Genomic DNA, 11,878 nt, shown 5'->3' on the forward strand with positions numbered 1-11,878 from the left:
ATGGATGGATGGATGAATGGATGGATGGATGGATCCAGCCCGGGAAGCTGAGAAAGCTGCTCGACTGGATTAAAGGTATTAGTGTTGCTAATACTTGCGCGGCACCGACTGAAAAACATCGCAAACCAAACTACGGAAAGAAGGCAACTGTGCAACATGAGTAGAAAGCGTAAAAAAAAGTGAATAGTACTGAGCATATACTGTAAGAATGTATCAAATCGAAGTACCCCCCCAACACCAAAGGTATACTGGCAAGAATCTGGCGGGAACAATACAATATATTGTGATACTATAGACATATAGCAATATATTGAGGGTTTTTTTTTAACCAAGATTAATTTTAGGAAATCTGTCATCACCGAACGTCAGGTTACGAACATCAGAACAGAGGGATCGACATCTGCAATCACTGGAGAAGAAAAAAAAAAAAAAGCGGGAAAATTTGCGGGAGTCTGTCTGAAATACTTATACATGCAGTCCCTGTACAATCCACTAGGGGTTTGAGGTTTAAAATGGACTATAAAAAAAATCCAAAAAAAAAAAATTTGCTTATTTGCTTGTTAGACGTTAGAACATCGTTACGCTATCGTGAATTCGAAACAGCGTGATATTTGAGTGTATCGATATCTACTCAACGTGTACAATATACTGTACATAACTACATACATATAGTGAACAAGTAAGTCAAAATATTTAATTCTGAAAATAGCAGGGAATTCTGGGAATTTAAATATATCAAATCTCTCTCTCTCTCTCTCTATCTAATCACTAGCCCTCTCTACCACCGACTAGCGACAAGACTCGGGCTAATTTAATAAAAACTACAGTTCTTTTTGTGATTACAGTTTAGACGTGAGCAGAAATACGACATTTTATAGCCCGAGTGGGGGGGGGGAAAATATATTTCACTTCACAATAAAAAAAAAGAAAAAAAAAATCAGATAATCGCAATGTCATTTACCAAATAACATCATTTCCCTCTCGTGCCTGAGGGATTTTCAGATATAGAAGAAAAAAAAAATAATAATAATACATGAATTACAAGAACGGAGGCACTGGCTGACGATCTGTCACGTCATCTGTCGGATTATTACGACCGACATGTTTTACAACCCGTTAACAAGTTTGAAGTTAAGTATCTCAGTATTTTGGATCATAAATCAATTGGGGGGGAAGGAAAAAAAAAAAAGAAATTCTCTCATCTATCGTTGGCCATATCTTTTTTTTTTTTAACTTCAACAGCTCAATCAAGTATGCATGGAGAATATTTGTGTCTGTCCGCAAATACACAACAGGATTTTACTCAGAATTGAGGGGTGTGTTGTGTTGAATACAGTGGTACCACAATTGATCTCGGCGGAGTGGAGAGAGAGCAAAAGACACGGTCAACAAATATGACATACTGTGTACTGTCCAACGTCTGCACCAGTGTCAGTACTACATACTGTATGTACGTACATATGTACATATACACATACATACATATATATATACACATACATACATATATACATATACATACATACGTACATACTGTATGTACATACATACGTACATACTGTATGTACGTACATATGTACATATACACATACATACATATATATATACACATACATACATATATACATATACATACATACGTACATACTGTATGTACATACATACGTACATACTGTATGTACGTACATATGTACATATACACATACATACATATATATATACACATACATACATATATACATATACATACATACGTACATACTGTATGTACATACATACGTACATACTGTATGTACGTACATATGTACATATACACATACATACATATATATATACACATACATACATATATACATATACATACATACGTACATACTGTATGTACATACATACGTACATACTGTATGTACGTACATATGTACATATACACATACATTCATATATACACACATACATACATATATATACATACATACATACATACATACATACATACATACATACATACATACATACATACAGTATGTACATACATACATATATACATCCACACATATACATACATATATAAATACATACTAATATGTATGTATACACATACATATATATACATACACATACATATATACATACATACATACATACATATATACGTACATATGTACATACATACATACATACTGTATGTACGTACGTATGTACATACACACATACATACATATGTACATATACACATACATACATATATACACACATACATACATATATATACATACATACATACATACATACAGTATGTACATACATACATATATACATCCACACATATACATACATATATAAATACATACTCATATGTATGTATACACATACATATATATACATACATATACATATATATATACATATATACAGTACATACATATACATATACACATACATATACATATATACATATATATATGTTTAGGGGACAGAGTGGTGCAGCAGTAGGACCACTGCCTGCCACTAGACAGCGTTGGGTTTCGATACCACTTTAGTCCCTAAATACCAGCCCCCCCCCCCTTTCTCCGCCTCCACACCTCAACCCTTGAAGTTGCCGTGAGTGAGTATAATAAATATGAGTAGGTTTGGTCCGTGGAGTCAAGGTATTACTGCGAAAGACGTCGAGAAACAATTTTATCAGACGGCCGCAGACCGTAATATAGAGATATTAGATCGTTGGCGGCAAATCCCATTTTGTTTTCTCGAGAAGCAATATTTTAGAGAAAATCAGGCTGACGTTTTGCCGAGAGCGGTTGCACCGAGCGAGGTAAACATTGCATGTCCAGTGCAGAGTTAAAAAAAAAACATCTGGCAACGATATGATTGGATTGGAACTACTTTTGTCACGCTGCTGAATAATAACAGCGTTAAAGCAAGATTTTTCTGACAGGATTCTCTGCTCAGTCCTTCCTGTTGTAGCGGAGGGGATTTAAACCCTGTTGATGATGAGATTTGATTGGATGCAAAGGGCAACAACACTCGATGGCTTTTCGTTGGGGGGGGGTCAAACTGGATTTATGCAGGGCAAAGGTCAACAAGGAAACCGGGGCTCTGCTGTAGCAGTAGTGTGGAGGTCTGGTCTTTTGCATGAAGATTGGTGGAAGTTATGGATGGATGGATGGATGGATGGATGGATGGGGTTCCTCAACGATTTTGTTTATGTTGACCTTAAGTTTCTTTATTAAAGAATATGTCAAATATGACAAAGACCAAATATATTTCATGAAATATATGCTGCTGCCCCCGCGACCCGGTAACGGATAAGCGGATGAAAATGGATGGATGGATGGATGGATGGATGGATGGATGGATGCCAGGGTAATGTTTGCCTCTGAAAACTACGGGTACGTTTAAGCACGCAGCTCCTCAACGAGTCGCCCTTGTGACCCCACTCCAAAGCACTTTACCGCCCCGACGCGTTAGAGGACAACAATATCAACTCGTGTGACTCATTACGCCGCGATTATGTCCAAAAACCCCCCAAGCTGTTAGCTTGGATCGCAGAGAAAACAAAAAAATGGTTCCCATCGGTTGGCCCTCTTTTTGTGACGCTTCGAATGTAGGTCAAGCTTTTCAGCTGCATAATTCCCAATTAGCTGATAGGGCAGCTGCGCCGCGGCCAGCACGGCTGCGATTGGCGCAGAAGGCCCGATCTCTCGTCGGCATATTAACATCATCCTCCGCCCGAGCTGTGCTGCTGCTCTCTGTCAGCTGGATAATTCACTCGGTGGGGGGGCGGGGGGGCAAGGGGGAGGGAGGGGGGCAGACAGACAGACCAGCCTCTGTTATAATCACTGTCCAGGAGGCCACACACACACACCACCCCCATGGACGCTCATTGACATGCTAACAGATAACGGACCGCTCGCGCTGCTACACTTAGCATGTGTACTTGTAAAAATCAACTCCTGTGATGAGTGACCGACGTTAAAACGAGTGGTGAAAGGAGGTGCGAGAAGCCGCTAGCAATATGTTTAAATTGGTATATGACGCGATTAGCATCTGTTTCTGACTCCCACCCACCCCCCCCAAAAAAAAAAGAAAAAACTTCATCTTTAACCTGAATATAGAACTGCATATTGGTTGAAGGGCTTACACGGTGGGAGAGAGGTTAGTGCGTTTGCCGTACAGAACAAGGTCACTGGTTTGATCCCTGGTGCTAACTCATGGTGGCAGTAAAACACCATCATAGACCAGCATTCGTTTGGAATTGGAAAAAACGTGAACTAGTGTGTCAAAAATATTGTCTCTCGCGACAAAAAAAAAAAAAAAAAAAACAACTTTAAATCAAATATTTCAATATTTTTATTCCATCCCACGATTTTAAGTCAAAATAGTAAGTAGTAAGTTTTGAGCAACAAAACAGTCGACGTCAATCCGAGAGATCAATCTGAAAGTTTCTGACAAAGTTACAGTGTCTGTGTCTGTGTCGGGAATTACAAAAAGGTCACATTTTGCCGACTTTTAATAATCCCGCTGTAATTACGTTTCTGTTTGGAAAAGCAGTTTTGCATTTTTTTTTTTTTTTCAAAAATAACCCTAATCCCTCAGATGCAGGGGATTTATCTCCTCCTAATGCTGCTCATCCCATTTTCTGCTCATCAGCGTTGGCAACGCAACGCGGGGCCCCAGATTTACTCTTATTTACAGAGCGGACAATTTACGAGTCACCACTGAGCCTCTGCTGATGTGCGTGTTGACAGTGAGTAACTTGAATGCGTACGATTGCGTGGATTAGTCCCAAAAAAAGGGACGTTTTTTAGGACAGGAAGTGAAGTACTCCACAGAATTCACTTGGTTTTCCTTGACTGACTGGTTTCTCCTACTTAACACTCCCACGCACAATCCCGATCTCTCTCTCTTTCTCTCTCTCTCGCTGCCTTACTGCGTCGTTCCTCCCTCACCCCGCCCCCCTCCCTTCTAGCGCACAAATAAAGGCGTGCACGCGCTGTTGTTACTTATCAAAACAAGAGTTGTATACACACGTGGACAAAATTGTTGGTACCCCTCAGTTAAAGAAGGGAAAACCCACAATTCTCACTGAAATCACTTGAAACTTACAAAAGTAACAATAAATAAAAATTTACTGAAAATTAAAGCCATTACTTTTGAATTGTTGATTAACATAATTATTTAAAAAACCAAACCAACAATTTTGTCCACGGGTGTATTTGGAAATTTTTTTTTTTTGCATTTTATTCAGTGGCGCTTTGGCCCAGAGGCAACGTCTCTGTCATGGGTGTGGAACCCCAGGGTTCACCTCCTGGGCAAGTTCGAATCCCGGTTAGGACGGTTGGTACCTTGCAGTGGACTTGCCACCCGCAGGAAGGTTCAGGGGGTGGTGAACATGGATGGATGGATGGATGGATGGATGGATGGATACATTTTTTTTATTTAAACAAAATTTTATTTAATTTTGTTTCACTGTGGAGAGAAAAAAATATTTTTGTTTATCTGCAATAAATGACCGGAAGAAGTAGAAGAAGAAGAAACTGGATCTGGAATTGAAATGTTCTTTCCTGTATTTGAACAAATTTCCATCCATCCATCCATCCATCCATCCATCCATCCATGGAAACCAAAAGCGCCTTCAGTAAACATATATTCTTCAAATCTAAGTCGATTTTTAAAAAACAACAGAGTTGAAACAAAGTGCTGAATGATAATGAATAAGTAATACTAGCGTACTGGCAACAGCGCTACAGGTAAAAAGGTCACGGTTAACATGACCTCTTCTTTTTTTTTCCACCTAGGGTCAAATAAACAACGCTAAATCCGGTGATCCTCAGTGGAGACGAGACCCGGCTGACGTTAGCTTTAGCCGGTGGCCGGTGCCGTCGTAAGTAATAATAACTCATTCAGGTAACAAGAAACATCATCTTTCCTGGACGGCTTTTGTAATCTAGAGATTTTTTTATAATTCTGCTCATGCACCGCTAGATCGGGCAGGAGTTCATGAGCCATTAACGTGGAGGGAGGCGGGAAGGAAAAAAAAAAAAAAAAAAATGGTGATCACACTTTAGGTGAAATGTGGCCGTGCGCAGCAATCTGCGCTAAGCAGCTCAGCTGGCAGCTGTCCAGGCTACGAGCCGATGACTCGCCTCCCGTAAGAGCTTCAACGGCGACACCAACCGTTTCCTCTTTATTTCGGATTAAACCTGAATGCTCACTCAGCTCCGTTGGCCACAGAGATTTGTTTATTTTTGCTTTTAATCCAATGCCAAGACACGGAACCGGCCTAGATAACGGCATACGTAAAAGTACGTTAAGTCCACAACGAGAATTTGGGTTTCACTTTTTTTTTTTTACAAAAAAAAAAAAATGGATTTTTTAAATTTGATTTGTCGGTTTTACAGTCAGTTATTTTTATTATTCATATGAAACCAACAAAAAAAAGAAAGAAAAGTAAACATATTTTTGTCAACTCTTGATATTAATTTTAAAATTATTTTGAGTTAACTCTGGACAACTATGAAATATATATATATACACATATATAAACACATATACATACATATATACACATATATATAAATATATATACATATATACACATATAAGCAAACGCGTGTTTTGTACCGTAGCGTTTGCATTGTTTTTTCCCCTGGTATAGCAGGTATATAAATACATATACATAAATATATACATATACATAAATATATACATATACATACATATATACATATATATACATACATACATATATATACACATACATATATATACACATAAAAAAACGCTTACTTTTCTTAATTTTTATTTTTTTTTTGTATTTCTGTTTAGTTTATAAATATAAACACAAATCCGTAATTGAACACGGAGATCGTGGCAGTGAGAACGAAGGAATAATGTTGACGTTTTGAGTCGCCGTAGCTCAGTTTCGTAAAGTCGATGTAAATAAAAATAAAACAGAGGAGATGAGACACGGTGACGAGACAAATTTGGTCAGAAGAACGCATCGGCAACAGCACAGAGAGATGGGAGGGAGGGGGAGCGAGAGAAAGAGAGAGAGGAGGAGAGGGAGAGGGAGAGAGAGAGAGAGAGAGAGAGTGCCAACTCTGTGACATCTTCTCCCTCAACGCGTTGCCCGGAAAACTACAACTTTCCCGTCTACCACTGGATATAGAAGTGTTGATAGGAGATATTGCCGCCGCCTGTGGTGTAAACGGTAAACTGCGAACATGGCAAAGCCATCTTTGGCGATAATGAGGTCAAGGTCACTTACGGAGTGCAAAAAAAAAAAAAAAGCATCTCGTGACAACGCAAAATTGGAGAAGAAAACTAGCGTTTGTTACATTTCTAGCAACATTTGTGTAAATATTAAATAAGTGAAAAGTAGGGGTGAGTCTGACAATACCATACTTCACCATAAGGGGGCAACTATATGATATATTTGAATGTAAACCTCATTAAACAGCAATATTATAGGCACAATGATACACAGTAGTCCTTTCGCTATTTCGCGGTTCATCTTTTCACGGGTTTTTTGCAAACTTGATCTGCGAGAGATGTCACAGGAATGGGACGACGATACGGTTCGATCGGTGCAATTTCGCAACAAAATCGACGACGTCATGACTGCCTACTAGCTAGTCTATGACTGGAAAAAGAAGCAGCGGAAGCAACTGCCGATCGCAATGTTTTTGCAGCCTCACCAAAAAAAACGAATACACCTTCGGAAACCACGGAAGAGGTGCCCCAAGAAATGGCACCACCCTCTGGAGAGACGTAAAATGAATCATCAGCTGCGTAGTAAAAGTCATCATCATTTTACTGCACATAAATACGGTGTCACTACTTCGCGGAAATTCAGTTCTCGCGGCAGGGCCTTGGAACCGATCTACCGCGATAAACGAGGGACCGCTGTGTCGTGGATTTCTTTTTTCACCGATCTAGCTGTAGTCCGAGTGTGATCTTAGTCTCAGACTCTGTTCCATCTGAACATCAGGTTACAAACATCGGAACAGAGGGATCTACATTTGGAATCACTAGAGAAGAAAGAAAGGAAAAACAAAATGAACCAACACCAGGAATATCGGACTGCGAATTGGGGATAAAAAAAATAACTGTACGTGTATTTTTTACACGTCCAGTAAAACAATGAACTAAGCTTTCTCAAATGTTGAAAAATAAACAGAGGTGTGTGTGTGTGGTTCGTGATGAAGACAAAGCGTAGCAGCAGTCACGCTACGACTTTAAATACAATTACTTAAACAAGGTCAGCCCACGGAGAGTGGAGCTAAACACAAATGAAAGAAGCTGTCTGGAAGCAAATCCTTCTGTGATCCAATAAAAAAAAATAATAATCCAGGATAATATAAAATATATTCCATGTTCTACATACAGTACTCCTGACACAGCAGTGATGTGGTATTTAGGTCAGTGACGGTCAAGGCAGAAAACTGCCTTGTTTAACGTTAGAAATAGAGGTAAAACGGAGAAGCAAACATATTTTGTCAACTCTTGATATTAATTTTAAAATTATTTTGAGTTTACTCTGGACAACTATGATCTATATATATATACTGTATATGCACATATATATATCTTCTTTTTCTTTCGGCTTTGTCCCTTTTTTTTTTGAGGGGTTGCCACAGCACATCACTGATTTCCATCTCTCCCTGTTCTCTGTATCTTCTACTCTGACTCCAACTATCTGCATGTCCTCCCTCACTGCATCCATATATCTCCTCTTTGGCCTTCCTTTCTTTCTCCTACCTGGTAGCTCCATCTCTAACATTCTTCTACCGATGTATCCACTGTCCCTCCTCTGCACATGTCCAAACCATCTCAATCTGGATATATACATATATATATGTATGTATGTATATATACAGTATATGTATATATGTGTATATGTGTGTATATGTGTATATATGTGTATATATGTATATATATGAATATATATGTGTATATATGTATATATGTGTATACATATATATATACATATATACATATATACATATACATACACATACATACATACATATATACACATATATACATATATACATACATACGTATATATGTATGTATATATGTATATATATGAATATATATGTGTATATATGTATATATATGAATATATATGTGTATATATGTATATATATGAATATATATGTGTATATGTATGTATGTATGTATGTATATATATGTATATATATATGTATACACATATATACATATATACACATATATACATATATACACATATATACATACATACATATATACACATATATATTCATATATATACATATATACACATTAGAAAATGAGAGAATAGTGGTTTTACATTTACAGTAGGGACCTTGGATTTGTTATTGGTGCTAATGGTCCTCTCTACCCATGGGTTCAGCGGGGGGGGGTGGGGGGGGGGGAAAGTAAAAAAAAAAAAAAAAAAAAATTTACAGCCTGAAGGAAGAGTTTCACAGAATAAGTTGGAAAAGTGGGTCACTGCTTAAAACGTTTGGGAAACACTGGTTTAAACAGGTCCTCGGGGGACGAGAACAGCACTCTTACTGAAGCCCGTTTTTAGAAAAAAGTGTCTGATCGCATGTTCGCGTAGCAAACGTTTCCCGTGTCTCTAAACTGCCTTGTTTACTTTAGGACGCGTGAGCGAATTCATAGTCTGTGTGACGGTCTTTGTACACGTAAGGACATTAAATCTCTATACGCCGCGCCGGAGCTTTATGCCGTTTAATTGCCATTTTTCAGACCATGCTAATGTGTAAAACCAAAAGAGGTCTTTGAATCAGCAAAGTGCTTGTAATGTAATAACCACTCTCTCCTAAATGGAGCCTCGATTCCATTTAAAAGAGGGTGAAAAACGTGTGCACTCTAGCTTCAGGCTTTCATCTTGCATATAAATGACTTGCGCTGAAAGTGGGCGATAGAGCAGACCGCAGACTCCAGGTCTGGGGTCACGAACTGTATCACCAGCACTCTGCTGGTTACACACACCAGCACCTAACCCAGGGTTAGAGGGTTAGGGTCAGGGTTAGGTTAGGTTAGGGTTAGGGTTAGGGTTAAGGTTAGTTAGAGTTAGGGTTAGTTAGGGTTAGGGTTAGTTAGAGTTAGGGTTAGTTAGGGTTAGGGTTAGGGTCAGGGTCAGGGTGAGGGTCAGGGCCAGGGTTAGGTTAGGGTTAGGGTTAATTTAGGGTTAGGGTTAGGGTTAGGTTAGGGTTAGGGTTAGGGTTAAGGTTAGTTAGAGTTAGGGTTAGTTAGGGTTAGGGTTAGGGTCAGGGTCAGGGTGAGGGTCAGGGCCAGGGTTAGGTTAGGGTTAGGGTTAATTTAGGGTTAGGGTTAAGTTAGGGTTAGTTAGAAATAGATTTAGGGTTAGTTAGGGTTAGGGTTAGGGTCAGGGTCAGGGTGAGGGTCAGGGCCAGGGTTAGGTTAGGGTTAGGGTTAAGTTAGGGTTAGGGTTAGGTGCTGGTCTGCGGGTTAGGGTTAGAGGGTTAGGGTCAGGGTTAGGTTAGGGTTAGGGTTAGTTAGGGTTAGGGTTAATTTAGGGTTAGGGGTAAGTTAGGGTTAGTGTTAGGGTTAGTTTAGGGTTAGGGTTAAGTTAGGGTTAGAGCATAACGTCTTTTGTTTCACCTTCACTCTCGCTTGTTCCGATTCTGTCATCAAGCAACTCTCGTCAAAATTGAAATATTTTGCTTATTGCAAATATGGCACAAACCCTCGACAGGATCTGGATTTTAAATCCTTTTCCCACCATTTTACAGAGATTACGATTACGATTAAGAATACGACATTTAAAATCCATTGTAACATCTGTCTGAGAACTTGACGACGCGCCCTTTTCCGTATTTTTCCGACGCGGCAGATAAAAATGATCAAACTCGTGAAAACTTGTGTTCTCACACGTTCTACCCTCTCTGTTCTCTCCTCCTAGATTCCACAGCCACAGGGGGGCGCTCTGATGTTGGACCGGTGTGAGGCCGTGTGGAAGGACCAATGAGAGTGGATACTGAACGCTAAGACTTTTATTGTCATTCCGAACATTCTGGAAGCAGGGTATAAGATTAAAAAAATATTTATCGCAATGAATATCCCCCCCCATACCCTCGTACTGTCCTCGGTTAAGAAGCGGGGAAGATATACGGTCTGCCTCTAGAGGAGGTAGTAGGTATTACAGTGGAATCCATTTTTTTTAATCTCATTATACAAACCATTCTGCCATAAAGGGATATTTCAGTTTTTGTTTGTTTGATTTTTTTTTTGATTTTTTTTATAAAAATGACTTAGCAATTTCGATATGCCCCCCCCCCCCCCCCCCCCCCCCCCAAAAAAAAAAATTCTCTTTGATGCGAGAAGCGTGAACCTAACGGTTGAAAAAACAGAGTTGCTGAGTTGCTTCGAAAAAAATAATGCAAACCTGCCTTAAAGCATTCCGTGTTGGTACGAATTCTATAAACTATTTGGAATATCACAGACCAAATGGCTAACGAAGAAAACTTTACTGTCAACTCATCAAATGAACCAGGGGCAACCGTTGCTACTGCCATCTCAACGAAGGGCCAGAAACGAACAGAACGGGGAGTCAAGATTGCTCTAAACTTTCCTCACACCGATGAATCAATATCTCCACTTTCACTCACATTTTCGGCATTGCCCAAAGTTGAATAAAACCCGATCAACTCTAGGACTAGCTCCTACCTTCTTGTAGCAGTAGCAACCTATGAAAAAGGCTGCTACTGCTTCAGTGGGCTTCAACGGGGCAACACTGGATAGCCTAGCATGTTGATGAATCTTTTAACTTTTTTTTTTTTTTTTTTTATTTTTACGGACAGCAAAAATGCACTGGAGCAGTGTTCGGACGAATTGCCGC

The 11,878-nt window shown here is 39.2% G+C and overlaps 1 protein-coding gene across 2 annotated transcripts in view; it reads left to right on the forward strand.

The window, feature by feature from the left end:
• Positions 1–11,272, forward strand: part of LOC103398318 (leucine-rich repeat transmembrane neuronal protein 4) — a 21,575-nt gene extending 10,303 nt beyond the window's left edge. Inside the window, exon 3 of one of the 2 annotated variants that reach the window (XM_008336901.3) lies at positions 10,943–11,272. The gene's annotated coding sequence lies outside the window, so the exon portion shown is untranslated. Of the gene's footprint in view, positions 1–5,798; positions 6,328–10,942 lie in introns of those variants that run through there. The other variant, XM_025053382.1, reaches the window with a different exon arrangement.
• Positions 11,273–11,878: the final 606 nt, after the last annotated feature.

The sequence above is a fragment of the Cynoglossus semilaevis genome, chromosome Z (assembly GCF_000523025.1).
Source record: "Cynoglossus semilaevis isolate Cse_v1.0 chromosome Z, Cse_v1.0, whole genome shotgun sequence".
In the NCBI taxonomy this organism is placed as follows: domain Eukaryota; kingdom Metazoa; phylum Chordata; class Actinopteri; order Pleuronectiformes; family Cynoglossidae; genus Cynoglossus; species Cynoglossus semilaevis.